The 12,454-nt window shown below is 37.4% G+C and overlaps 1 protein-coding gene across 1 annotated transcript in view; it reads right to left on the bottom strand.

Annotated features, from left to right (window-relative positions):
• RARB (retinoic acid receptor beta) overlaps positions 1–12,454 on the bottom strand; it is a 264,320-nt gene that overhangs the window by 175,567 nt on the left and 76,299 nt on the right. The window contains exon 2 of the mRNA XM_053466648.1: positions 6,296–6,467. The gene's annotated coding sequence lies outside the window, so the exon portion shown is untranslated. The remainder of the gene's footprint in view (positions 1–6,295; positions 6,468–12,454) is intronic.

The raw sequence follows: 12,454 nt of genomic DNA, 5'->3' as shown, positions 1-12,454 counted from the left end.
TATTTGGATGCTTGAATCAGGCATCTGCCATTGGCTTATAACAAAATTTCCCAATAGCCAGTTTCACTGAAACCACTGTACATGTCATGGTCTGTTTTGGAGTTATCAGTTTAATCGGTTGTTTCTCTAGATCAAGGATTATGAAGTTTCTTCTTAACTGATTTGAGTACGACCCATTACTGATTGTTGACATTGGAGTTTGACAATAAAGGAAGAAAGCCCTTCCATCCTCACACTTTCTAAGAGCATCATGGTAGGGCCCCAGGGTAAACGAGCAGTCTCACAAGGTCACACACTCTGAGGCTCTTTTATATTATACACTGATTTATTAGGGTGCGAGCATTCCAGTTACTATTCTGAAGAGTCTCAGGATCAGCTGGTATACAAAGTTCTGATTATACCTATCCAGCTAGCTGTTCAGCAGTGTTCAGCTGTTGTGTATGCCTTTGTTTCACAGTTGTGTTATGGAACACTTTTTATGACATCACTGATGATGGCCAGGCACAGTGCTCATTGAAAAGCAGTGATGTCCTTTAACTATTGTTTCTACAAAACGGTTCGCAAAATAAATCAGGTAGCCGACAGCATGACCAGTTCTCTTTTAAAGTAACGTTTCATGGTTATGTTAAGTAAAAGTGATCAGCATAGCCCTAATTTTCCCCAGTCTTTGAATATTTTATAAAAAGCTGACAGCCTTTCTAACATAGATTACATTTTCTTATGAATAAAGAGATCTTGAAAGGTTTTAACTATAATATGCTTTCTATTTAAATTGATGCATGTTATTGAAAGTGTCATAATCCCCTAATCTATTCAAAATTGTATGTATACAACAGAAAAGCTTCCCAACTTAAAAAAGTCAAAGGATTGTCACACATGAGATGAATAATAAAGAAAAAATAAGTATACCATTTTCTATCATGGTTATTTTTACCTGCTCAAGCAATGTAAAAAAAAAAATTAAAATGTCTATCTGTGAGGTGGCCGTGAACTTCAGTATAAATAATGCGAATTTCTGACATATGCTGAACTTTCGCCCATCACTTAAATTATGACAGACACATGAGCAGTCACCCAATTCATCTTCTGTAACAACAGCTGACAGAAATGAACCTTACTGTGCCCTGTCAAACACTAAAACTTGAGACCATGGAAACTAGCTCACCTAAGAACTGTACTACAGAACAATCATATTTTTGAGAATAGAAAGTAGAAGAAAAACATTGATACTAGACATGGACTTTTCTGCTATTCAGCAAATCCTTTATGGAGATCTAAAGATACAGGCAGATGGCTGACATCACCACCAAGTTTACTGTGAATGCATAACAGGTATTGCGTGTCTTTGCACAAGCACTGGCGATGCGTCTTCATGAGGGGAAAATATTACATTAAGAAGAACATAAACTGACATAACCCTTTTATTTAATACGGCCTAGGCATTAAAGCAAATCAAATGTTCAAACCTTAATCCCCTGACCTGCAAACGCAAGTCTACTAAAGTGAACTTTGTTGCCTACATGGGTAATGTCTGGCTATTCTCCAAAGCACTGTAGAGTTCTGTGGAGGTCTGCAACCATCAATGAGGAGAGAGCTGAGGTTTTCCTCGGCCTTGGAACAGAGAGCATGTGAGAAGCCATGATGGTAGGAAAAGAAGCAGGTGTAATACAGAATATAATTGAGTCACAAAATCCCTGCAAGCGGCCTCAATTCAGTTCTGGCACTGTAATAGCTGAAATTAACACAAAATTGTCAAGGCAAACTTGTCTGGCAAAGTATGGCGAATATAGGTTCCATTTACAGAGATTGAATAGAGAGTTCCTGAAACTCCTCAAAAGGCACAGTAAAAAGACAAATGTTGACATAACAGCAGAGAATGGGAATGAGAGAAGGGAATGGTTGAGCAGTTCAAGCAGGTCTATTCACTAAGATGCAAGCCGTTGGTCGGGCCCAAGGGGCTACTTGACTGAGGTGACTTGCATGTGGTCACAAGCCCTTAAAAATTTACACTTGCAGGCAAACATGCATATTTCCATACAGTTTCTGTGATGCTTATAACCCAGTGTAAAACACAGATGCAGATGCATGAATATGCAGAAGAGCATCACACCTGGGGTGGAAAAATTGACTAATCATATACACGGGGCATTGTAGAGCACAAGTTTAGGATTACAAGCAGTGGTATCAGTCAACAAGTAAATGCCCGTGGACGCCAATGGCTTTGACAACCTTTGGCATATGGACTCTGGTGTCTGAGTACACACACAATGCCTACCCATGATGAGGCCAGTAACATAGGACCATATCATTCAACGGGTCCATCTAGTCTGTCTATTTTTCTTGATGTAAAGACTTAGATCTTAATCAGTCATTGGCCTTGTTTTTGATTCAGGATAGCTTTAAGCCAATCACATGCATGTTTAAAGTACACATTTAGTTTCAATTGCACATGTGTATGTGGAAATGAACAAAAAAGTAAATAAAATATGTGTTACCGGACATGCCATACTATTCATTAGAATCCCCTCCTCTAAGGCTAAAGCAAAAGGGTCTGTACTTCCAATCTCACTGATCCGTCTCAGTTTATGGGAGGTAGCTTTATAGTAGATTAGAAGATTGTTGTCCAGTTTGATGTATTAGTAACTGTTTATTTGCCTAGTGCTTTTCATATTGTCTAAATCCCAGAAGCTCCTAGATCTAACTTCAACTTAAAAAACACAGGTCGTTTTGTACTTCATTTTACTGGCTGCTGGCCTTAAAGAGCTGGGGCAATTTCAATCCCCAGTCTGGCCCTAATTTCAATGGTTTCAAAACAAGACTTTTCCTTGTGCAACATCATTAAGAAAACACTTTGAGGTAATCCCTGTAAAAAATATAAATCCTTGCATGCATCAATTTCAACAGCAAAAAAATGCTCTTTTAGCAATCTCCTTGCATTTGTGGTAGATATTGTTTTGTTAGTTAATAACATGCATGTTGACGTTATAAGTTATCACACTTGTAATAAGGAAGCGAGTCTTCTTATCGGGGCTTGTAGCGCTCATTTTGCAGATTACTCTGTCATAGCCTGACAATGAACAGACAACAATGTTTTACTTCATGAGGCCATCATTGTATACGGCTCTATTAAATTACGCTTACAATCTTCCCCTCTGTTCATTGTTCTCATTTTTTTCTTAATTACATAAAGCAATGCTCTTTCGCTGCAACCACGTCAAATTCCCATTTTCCCATGTAATCTAAAATTAGGTTTCACTGTGTACGAGTTGATTAGTTGTGGTAACATTATGTGTTTTTTTCCTTACTAAAATACTGTAGGACTGACCGGGATAAATTAATAAAGCCCAAATGCTCAGACTTTGCTTAATAAGGATCCCTATAACATATTTTATTTTTTAATAGTCTCTTCTGTTGTTCCTCGACACTATAAGCTCTTGAGAAACAGGCGTGTTAGTCTATTATTGATGCTTTTAAATAATGATTAAAACAGACTTTTTTATTTTTATTGAATTCACTAAACGACAGAGATGATACATTAAGCTCAATAAACAAAATAATAAGATTGTAGCAATTTCGCTGATATAAAAGAGTTAAGGCATAGCCACTCAAGACATAAAGTATAACACAACACTTCAGTAAGTACATTCATCTCGACAAGCACTTTGTTTACTATACTATCTTCTTCACGCTCTAATTTCATACTAGAGCATAATGACCTGAAGCACAATCCATTACATAAACTATAAGAACAAGGGGAGACAGGGAGAGTCCAGGATAATAGCATTGTGTGTTTATAGCTCTGTGAGCTGATGCTGACTGAAGTCACGCTCAAGTGTGTCTCATCGAAAGGGAGTATGTGTGAGGCTGAACCAAACTGAATGAACTGCCTCTTCTGTTACAGTATTTAAAGATCTACCCCATGTGCAAAAAGCATGCAATGGAACAAGAAGCTAGGAAACCTTAGTTCATACAGCATGCAGTCATATATGTCCTACAACGCCACACTTTGCCCTTGATGAATATGGTTTGATATGTTCAGTCAAATCATTGTGAAATAGGCAATGAAACTAAGTTACTGGCTGTTTGACGTCTAGGTATATTTCAAGAGCAACAAAGCCAAGGTAGCTGCAGATTTTCCACAATCCTGCGTTGCCAATTTCATTCTCTGGTGGGCTGACACTTCCCAAGCTATGATCCCGGAGTAGACGTTGGGAGGTATCCCACCAGTTAAGTGTGTGTAGCAGTGCGCTGTGGGCACTCAAGGGGCTCAAGAACACAATTAAACAGAGGAAATGCTATGCTATGTAAGGGCCGCCATGGAAGGGGAATGAAAAAAATGAAAAATAAGCATCTCTACACAAATAGAGGTATCAGAAAAACTCTTTTCTAATTTTTTTGTTAGTATCCTTAGTACCTGGTTTCTCTGTCCATATTCCCAATATACAACATTTCTTTAGCATGTATCTCTTCTTCTAACAGTTTCTTGTCGAAATACAATATGTAGCACGGACATTCACAGGTGAAGTGAGCAAAGCATCCAACAGTTTAGTTTTAAGATTTGCATCCAAGAAAAAAAAATCAGATTAATGTGCAGATTTAGTTATTCCAATTGATTAAAAAAAAGTGTTGCATTTTTATGGCTTTAGGACAAGTGCTTTTGTTGAATAATTGATAATCTTGTGAACCTTGAATGTTCTTTTAACTAAATATGGATTAACATTTCTCAAGGACAAATATAACTTCCTTCAAAATGTACAAAAAAAATAACAAAACTTTTTTGAAACTGCAAACCATACCATAGATGCTGGTATACCCGGTACCTAAATGGTGGGAAATTGGTCCTTTTAGCGATGATTTATAGATAGTTAATGGCATGGGCGTTTCATTGAATAACTTCAAGTAATTTTATTTATTTGTGATCTGGTTCATTAGTAAAATCCCATACAGTCACATAGAAACGTAATTGTATTGGTGTATATACTGTGCTGCCCCTGATGTACATGAGGTGGGAGGTGCAGAAAAGGCAACGATCCACCGGGACCCCAGTGCACCTGTATCCTGACTTTTCTACTTGTGGGATTAAAAGATTTAAACTGCAAACCTCAAGCCCACAAATTTTTGTAATCTGTTGGATATCTTTAATCAGTATGTGTAGAGGAAGCTAAGGTATTATCACAAGATACTTATTCCATCTGTTATTTGATATTGACACCACTGGACTAATACGGCTACAACCTCTACTCCTTTATTGGAAGCGTTCTTCTCAGATCAGGATCACTTTAAAGTTCAGTGGAGGCGCCATAACACAAACATTCATATAAATTACATCTGACTAAGATGTGCAGGAGACATTTCATGCCTTATGCCACATGTCTTTCTTGAGTATTAAGGGTTTATCTCTGCCAGTGTCTTGGACATTGTCAAAATTGCAGGGAACTCTGTAGATCTTGACTAACCTTTATGAACCTTTTCTCATCAAAAGCCAGGGCTATATACAGTTGTGTGAAAAAGAAAGTACACCCTCTTTGTGTTTACATATCATGACATAAAAACAATCATCTCTTCCTTAGCTGGTCTAAAAATTAGGTAAATACAACATCAGATTAACAACAACACATGACATATTACATTGTGTCATGATTTATTCAACAAAGATAAAGCCACAAAGGAGAAGTCATGTGAGGAAAAGTAAGTACACCCTTACTGCTTCCACAAAAGCTAAGTAGCAGACAGCTGCTGCTAATCAAATGCCCTGGATTAATTGATCATCAGCAAGTGTGACCACCTCTATAAAACACAAAGTTTTAGCAGTTTGCTGCTTTGAAGCATTCAGATGTGTGTTAACACAATGCCAAGGGGGGACAACATCAGTAATGATCTAAGAAAAGTCCATCATTCTACAGTGAGAAAGATTATTTATAAGTGGAAAACATTCAAGACAGAGAAATTGCAGCGTTACATCTCGGACTCTACAGGCCTCAGTTAGCACGTTAAATGTACTGATATCTAAAACCATAGAATTCAAAGAGGGTGTACTTTTTTGTACTCTTTTATTATATCAAGCTACTAGTCAAGCAGCCGTTATTAATCACTTTATATATAGATCAATGCTTATTATTTATTTTATAAGGTGTTTATATGTTAGCATATAGTTTATGAAACCTTAACAAGTTTTACTTGTACTTTTATATTTAAAATCCTAGAAGGATAGGATAAAAAACAATCAGCCGCTGCATAAAATGGCAGATGAAAGGTTCAATTTAAAATAACTAAACCTCGTTTTAGATTACCTTACCCCTTTCCATTGCACTTCCAATACAGCGATGCTTTTATTCCATTCCTGTGATATCAGAAATGGGCATCTATGACGTCAGGAGCTATGATGGCCCAATGACAAGAAGGTTTCACATTCTGTGGCAGAAAGTAGTGACATCACTGGTATATATTGATAGTACTGGATGGGTATTCTGAAACGGAGAAAAGCAGGTGAGTTAATGGTGGTAAACCAAAATATATTTAAAAAACTTCTATGAAGCAATAAACCAATAATTGGTATCAGCATCAGTGTGAATTATTTTATTTCGCTACAAAATGACAAAAGTGAAAGTTTTCATGCTGGTTAAAGCTAAATTGAACAAAGGCAACTAAGCATTTTACTAGGGCACTACTTTTTAGATGTGCTATGGGCAGCAACAAAAGGAATTGGTTTAACAGTAGACATTTTGATCAGATTATGGCAATTTTCAAGCATGCTTTAACTCCTTATCATCATACCCGGGAACTCTCTGGGTTTGACCCACTGCCCATCGGGGGAATCATTGCTTACTCAGATCTTAGCAGATGCCTGGCCATTTTCCTGAAGCAGTGAAGCTGTTTGACCACGCCCACGCAGAATTGCTCCACCCATATGTGTGGCTAGCCCTGCTTTTTCATGAAGCCGCTTCCCTTGAAGAGGAAGAGCTCCAGGGAGCCTACCCTGGAAAGGCCCCAGGTATGATGACCATGTTTCAGGTGGGCCTTCTTAAATACCAAATGCACATAGAAATAATAAAAAATATACTATACACTATAGTATAGTGAATACATTTAATGCATTTAAAGAAGGATTAAAACAGTGCATGGTTTATAGGATAAACACTAAGAAAGGCAAGATCTCACCATGTACATCCTGAAGGAAAGACAAGATAAAGGCACAGTATAGAATTATAAATCATATCCATTGATGCATCGTAAGAAGCTACAGTATGTTACTTAGAGCAGTGGTTCTCAACCCCTGTATCCTCAGGACCCAATTTGTCTTTGATCATTAAGTCGCGACCCAAAAATAACCTCAGAAAAGATGAGGGAGTGGAAAGGCTGCCCGCGGGCTGCAGCAGGAAGAGGGGAGGAGCAATCAGAGAAAAACTTTATTCAGCTCCCACTAGGAGCAGACAGCAACCACAAACCAATCAAGCAACTTGCTTTGCGGTCGGGGAGTAATACTAAAGTACATGCCGGACCGGAGGCTGCCTGATGGCCCTGATTGTTGCAGCCACGGTCCTGACAACCTGCGGCTCGTGGATTGCCGCTAGAATGTGTAAGGCAGCCCCAGGAAAGTGAAATTTTCCCGGTATGCCTCCAGTCCGGCCCTGACCCTCTGCGACCCACTGAAGACAGGGTCGCGACCCATGAGTTGAGAACCACTGATTTAGAGGGTAGTGGATAAGTGGAGGAGCCTTGTTGCAGAAGTGGTAGAGGTTTATACAGTGAGGTAATTAAGCATGCATTGGATAGGCATAAAGATATCCTGCATCTAAGACAGACGGAAACTTGGTTTGAGGTGTTCCAGTAAGAAGTAAAATGAGCACAACAGATGGGCCTCAAATTCTATAATTTACACGAAACTACATTGTATTTATAACTTGATATAAACCCTAAAGGTTGACAAAGTGATCCAATCTGTATGCGTTTTAAACCAACAATATAACTGCTAAATCTTTCATATGTTGCTGAAAGCTAGCACTTGGATTTCTTTGATAAAAGTCATTTGTAATATATTCTAGAATGGTTTCCTAGATTCACCTGGAAATTAGGCTCTATTTATTTTCCACTTTTGGAGTGTACGTTCTTAGAATAAACTTGCAAACAGGGCCAAGTGTACACCATATGCTTAGTGTTCCTCATGTAAAATAATGTGTATGAACAATCCAAGAATGCATTGCACTAACAACATGCTCTTAAAACATTTGCATTTTTGAGCATACATTGTTATAAAATTAAAACTGCTTTTAAGAACTGCAATGGCCTTACTAACACAACATTATACTAACGCTAGAAAATTGTAACACGAAGAGCATATGGGAAAACATATTGAAAAGAGATTCAGGAAATTGTGAAAATAAACGGTTTTCTAAAGAACTAACTGTCTGCCTTCAGTAACGCTACCAACTCTCAAGTCAATTACCCCACAAAGGATAGCAAAGATATGTACGGCACAGGCATATTCTTAACTCTCAAATACAGAAATATGGTCAACTACTTGAGTCCAAGATTCCTAGTGGCTTTTTATCTTTAAAAATGTCTACCAACGATCTTGAAATGGCCAGGGCAGCCTTATCATGGGGACGCGTGTGCTTTTACAATTTTTGGGACTGTGAAACTCAAAGTAAAGAGATAGAAGTCCTTCTTAAGATTGTTTTTGGTGGCATTCCAGTGGATGAAGCGCACCTAGGATAAGGCACTATACTTTTCCACCCTATGTGTGGGGAAGAAATAATAGACCCATGAAGCCACCGAAAAGCATGCTTCACCTTGTACAGCTGAGAGTGACCCTGATATTAATGGAGGCGCTACCCAGTCATACAGTAACACATATCGTGTCACTCTATGGTAAACAAGCTATAAGAAGATTTTCGCGCTACATTCCACAAGGATTCTAAAGCCATTGCGCATGATATAGTGAAAGAACTAAAAAATAATTAGGTGACAGAATGCTAAATATTGATAATGTCCACATGGGTGACTATAGTTGTGCTTTCAACATACTAGCTGACCTTAAATGAGTTGCAAGTAGATCACGAGAGGCTGATTGCTAAAACTGCTCATCTAGCAACCCTGGATTACCTCACCAAATTCAAGTGAAAGCATTTATATATCACTGCATAACTTGGATCTACAAATTGACAGAGCACACCAAGTAGCCGAGCCAAGTCACAGATCAGAACGAGATATTAAAGCAATACAATCATATCGCAGTCTTCACCGGTCCTTTCAGTAACCACATCAAACCACAACAAAAGCAAAAATTCAAAGATGTAATCGTACAGAGATATCATACAGCTGCGGATACTCTACAAAATTACTGATACTATATAATGGTAATACTAGAGTGTACCCACATTTATCACTTATTTATCTTATTCCCCCAAAACGCTCCTATTCAAGGGTACAAAACAATCCAATTAGCAAAGCTTGTCTTCGCAACCCTGACATGCTATTCTCCTCATATTGCTTATGCATATGGATAATCTCCACAAAGGCATCTTTCTTAAGCATGGTGTGTATTCACAGTTCATCTATATAAGTTTGTGGCACCTGAGCTCATATTTCCTTGCTAGATGAACAAATAGATCAAGTGAATTGATTAAATTAGCAAAAAGAGGCTTCCAACTGATTTGACATTAAACTGAACATTCAAGCAAAGGAAGTACAAGCCCTTGAAAACAGATTATCAATTTTGCTGGCTGTGGTACAAGAACATGCTGGAACTCACTGGACTCCAAAGCTTTGTTCTGGAGACACTCTTCTATCCTAAACAATCTTACCCAAATTATCCTGAAAAATCCTACACAAACCTTTGATGTCCTTACTAAATTTAGTAAGTAAATAAAAAATAATGAGGTGGTGAAAGCATAAATATAATGTTTTAGTATTGTTCTGCTAGTTTGAACTGAATGAAGTCATGAATTCACTTTTCACATTCCAATCTCAAACCTAGTGTTATGTGTTAAGATAAAATAAGACTGCTACCTACTTTCTGCCTTTATTAGTTAACCCCATTTAGTGGGGCAAATTAATAAATGAATGCAGAAAAACGGGCAAACTATTCCAAGGACAAATCCATAATCTTAAGCAATAGAAAAGAAAGAGTTCCTCTAACTTAGCGCTTTATATAATATAGAATTCATTTCAGCGTGTATGTGTTATTCAGCGGTCTCAATTGACGTCTGTCCAATGCATATACCACATGGAATATAAAAAGCAAAGAGTGCAAAAAACAACACTGCATCAAACAAAATTGTAAAGCCCATACACAGCCTGCTCACCATATTCAGAGCCAAATTAAAAATTTAGGCTCATGAAGCATACGTTGGACACTCTTAAGGCCGGGTCCCAAACCCCTTTTTGGAGAATAATCACTCAAGATAACATATATAATTAAAAGTTTTAAACAATGTATTAAATTAGTAATTTTTGTTTTCTTTTTTAAATCAAAACACTTAATAATTAGTAAAATATTTTATAACAAACTGCTCAAATAGGCTCACTGGGAGGCGTTTTGTCAGTCCATGACTTCCTCAACCAGTGCAGTGAGCTTCCATAATCAATATTGTCTTTTTATACTAAAATCCAGTCTAAACTTTTTAAAATTCTCAATGGTCCACAGCTGTTGTTTTTGTTTCCTGTGTCCATATATGGGCATACTGTTTCCTGTATTGCACAATGTTGTTATAATTAAAATCAACTTTCAGTCGGTTTTCAGTTGCTGATAAAGTGCAATTTCGGTTTTCGGTTCCTGCAGCAGTTAAGAGTTTATCTGGAAATAATAGTTAAAAAAGCATCAGATTTATTTAACTGATTTATTTAGAAACTAGTATATCTAAAAGACCTTACCATAATAGGTTAGAGGGCAGTTTAGAAGTACTATATTTAAAAGGGCCAAAATATTTTAAACCATAAATTAAATAAAATATTACACCAGGAGAAATTTGTATATAAAATACATTATCAAATAAAATGGCACAACTCAAAGTCTGCATTTAGTACAGAAGGTTGAAGTGTGTTAAAATTGTATATGAAGTGCATTTCCTCTTTCCATAATATTGATATTCAGTATGGATGTCAGGTTAGTGGTTGAAGGGCCGCACAATCATCAGCATGACAACCTTTCTTCCTTTACAATCAAGTTAGCAGTTAAACAACCTCGCGATCCAAGAGAAGAGTACTTAACATACAACAAGCGCCACAAATGCCTTTGTAGTTATTTTACAAACAAATTCTAGACTTAACAATTTATTTTTAAATCTAGCTATCTTAGCAGGTCATATGCATTGTACTGAATAATACAACAAATTATAAAATGAATTAATAAAATGTGTTATTGAAACATCACTTAAGAGTCAGGATAGGATCTGACTTTCTTGACTAATGTGAACAATGTACTATGAAATCATAGGCTTACAGTTACTTGCAGTGGCCTGGAAACTATACTCTGGGAATTATAATAAATAGTAAGCATGTTTCCATATGTAATAAAGAGCCATACGGAGACTGCTTATTTATTATACAAGGGCCCGGTAGATCTCCTAAGTCAAGAAGCAACCTTAAGTATCACTTTTTGTATTTAATGTTGTTAAGAGAAATGTATTTCTTTTACAGGACTGGTGAGTGGCTCGTTTTTATTTATAACCCAAGGTTTGCACTAGGTCACACGGACTTGGGATGAAAATGGGCCCAGGCATTTTAGTCAGAGGCCAATAAATGAGATAATTGCGGTGGCCGTATGATACTAAAGACAGAGGTGGCTGCACAAGTAGCAATAAAGGAATGCTGAGGGCACCAGAAGGCTTGTCTGAGCCGGCGCCAGACCTTTGAGGGATACAACAGTTCTCTCAGAATTATCTGCATAACCATTAACCGACTTCTCCAGCTGCTTGGATCTAGACTCCAAAATAAAGCTGAGATGGGTGAGTTTTCATGTTAGCATAAACCTCATCTAAAAAGAATAACAGGCTTGACAGAGATGCTTGTTCAGATAAACAGGGAATCCCTGCAAACACAGTTTGCAGTTTAACATTTTCCCTTCAAGACACGCACACTAAGTGCTCTTGGAAAGTAGCTATAGACAGGATTCATGTTGTAGAATGCATCCTCGACTCTGAGCATCTTACAAAAATCCATCTACAGTAGTTCACTTTTATGGATTTCTTTATTGCAGATGACATGGGCTTGCCCTGGGGACTAACTCACTGTTCCATAAAGATCCTTAAATAGGCACTTCTGATGAAACATTTAATCCCAGCACAAGTATCAAACTGCTGCTTCTGCCACTGATAGTAATGGAAAAAATCAGTTTGACAATTAATTAATTATATTTATGCGCGCGTTTGACTGCTTACTATGCATTCCAAAGTAGTTTAGATGCAGGTTGCACGTTCAATGTATTTCTCATTTATTTTTCCATATATAAACGTTT

This window comes from Spea bombifrons, chromosome 5 (genome assembly GCF_027358695.1).
Source record: "Spea bombifrons isolate aSpeBom1 chromosome 5, aSpeBom1.2.pri, whole genome shotgun sequence".
NCBI classification, from domain to species: Eukaryota; Metazoa; Chordata; class Amphibia; order Anura; family Pelobatidae; genus Spea; species Spea bombifrons.
Note: the sequence above shows the minus strand (reverse complement) of the source record. Positions and strands in the feature narration are given on the sequence as shown.